The sequence below is a fragment of the Crinia signifera genome, chromosome 2, assembly GCF_055691185.1.
Source record: "Crinia signifera chromosome 2, ASM5569118v1, whole genome shotgun sequence".
NCBI classification, from domain to species: domain Eukaryota; kingdom Metazoa; phylum Chordata; class Amphibia; order Anura; family Myobatrachidae; genus Crinia; species Crinia signifera.
In genome coordinates this window covers 28985111-28987771 of record NC_139218.1, presented here as the reverse complement: position 1 = coordinate 28987771, position 2661 = coordinate 28985111, and positions in this window count along the sequence as shown.

Below are 2661 nucleotides of genomic sequence, written 5' to 3'. Positions count from 1 at the left end.
TCTGTTGCCGGCCCTGGCACTAAGGGTACTCCGCAGCCTTTTTTTTGATAAATTTAAGCCTGGAAAAACTTCTTTCACAAGCCACTTGAGTTGTTGACAGTGTTAGGAGGTATTCGTATGCTAGACCAATGGTTGGGTATGCCCCAGAGAACAAGCTGTAGCGCTCCAGTGTCATATGAACACAAACTGCACATTTGTTACATCGTTTACATACAGATTTCTTCTCAGTGTAAGCTACTTCACAATTTTCCATCAGTACAATGTCGGAATCCCCAACATCTTCCTCTAGACTGTTAAACGTATATTCCTCAGGTAGAGATCTTTTCAGCCTTTCCCAGTTATTAGCCAAACTCACCAGCTCTAATTGAAACTGTTCTTTTGTTACTTGCACATCAAACATCACAAGTACTTCACTCAGCTTTTGAAGTGCTTTATGTAGCATTGAGCTCCTTATTTCTTCAAATTGTACAGGAGACAAACAGGTCAGATCTCTTTACAATGTCGCATTTTTCTCAAATCTTGATTTTAGGCTTCCTACGGTTGTGTCCAGTATTCTGTTATGCACATGTACCTCAAACTCTTTAAATGAATCAATTGGTTCATCAGGAGCCATTTCTCCAGGCATGCTTTTTGTCTTCCGTATTCTCTTCGGTGGAAACATCTCCTGGATGACAATGTTTTGTGTTGTGCTCCGCGGCTCAAGTTCCTCTGTTGCCCAGTCAATAAAATGATTTACTCTAGATTTTATCTCTTCAATATCACGTTGTATTTTTTCTAGCTGATCCACAGTACCCATCACCATCTGATGTGCTTTTAGAAGATCGATTCCAACAGTTTGAAGATATTTTGATAAAGGCGTTGTCAATGTAAATCCTGTGATTATGGTTTCATATTGCAGAAGTGCTTCTTTGTAAACGCTAGCTTTTGCTCTGAATTCTCCATTGCTATTATCAGATTCTACAATTGCACTAAGTGAGAGAATGACATCAACATACATAGAACTGCTATTTTGCTCACTGCAGCATCCTTTGCCCACCATCGTGTTTCTCCAATGGTTTGCAGCCTGCGATGTTGTCCAGCGTCACTGTCTACTCACCTCATCCCAGACATCCATTCTTTTATAAGATTCCTTAAAAAAAAAACAGCAATCCCATTTAAAAGAGAAAAGAGTGATGTTGCGGCAATTGGTGATCGAGTTGCATCACTAATGACAAGATTTAATATATGGCTATAACACCACACATGTACTTGTCCAGGTGATTCGTTGTTAAGCCATGTAGCAAAACCATTGCATATACCTTGCATGTTTGCTGCTCCATCTGTTGCATTACCAATACAGTGACTTATATCCAAGCCATTTGCCTCCAACTGCCCTTTCAATAGTGTAAAGAACCCTCTTCCTGTGGAATTTGAACAATTGACAACAGCCAATAGTCTTTCCTGGATGCCTTTCAGTTTGTCCACATACCGAATTATAATGGAGCATTGGTCTCTTGCTAAGATATCTTGCGTTGTGTCCAGTTGTACAGAATACATACCAGCTTCCCTTACTTCATCTGCAACAGTTTTCTTAATTAAGCCTGAAATCACCTGGATAACATGATTTGCCATTGTTTTTGATATAAATGTTAGTAAACCTCCACGCCCTTTACTTCCCAATCTGTGCGCCTGTTGATTTTTTTAAACTATTTTGTCTAAGTGTCTCTTCAACAACGGGATCATATTTTCTAAGTAAAATAAGCATTTCTAGAAAATTCCCATGGTTCAACAGCGAATTATCCAATGCATTTGCAGCTTCAGATGTGCTGCCCCTGTAGCTCAATCCTCGTTTACCAATCAGTTTGATTACTTCAACAACCCATTCCATAACTTGCATAGTTGTGCGCACATAGAGTGTTAGGGGTGCACAGGCACCCGCTAATTCTGGGCCCACCCTTATATACTTTTGCTTTTTACAACTGGTATTACATTAACCCCTTGTGTGTTAGGTTTTGCTGGGGCAGGACAAACATACCAGGGCAGGTTTGTCCTGTCCCAGCAAAACCAACCACAGTGGGAAGCCCCCCTCCCTAAACTCTGCTCAGAGGGTACGCCAGAGCTTCCCTGCTGCCGCTAGTGTCCCCACTGCCTTAGCCGCCGGCGCCTGTCACATTCAGCAGTGACGTCGGTGGCAGGCTGGGGGATGTTTGCGGCGGCTCGGGAGGGCTTGAGCACTCCCGAATCCCCCCGAGCCACCCTGAACATCCCCAAGCCTACCACCGTCACTGCTACTAAAAGTATGGCGGCAGCCGGGGGGGGGGGGGGGGGAGCGGTGTTGGAAGACCTCTGGCGTGTTATTGCCGGAGCACAGGTGATGGAGGGGTGCGGGGTGATTGGGGAGGGGGTTCTAGAGGTGCTGCGCTAGTGGTGCACACCTGGACACCACTGGAGCGCACCTATTTCATATTTGTGGTATGCCCGGAAAATTTTCGGGCATACCACTCAAGGGGTTAAAACAAGTGCCCATCAATCAAGTATGTGTGTTTTGCATTGTTAATTGTAATAGACCATTGTCATATCACTACTTACCTGTGTCATCCACATATGTTTATGACTTTATTTACATGTAATGTTACACCGAGTAATTAGAAGATTAAAACTGAACTAGGCAGAAGATTATGG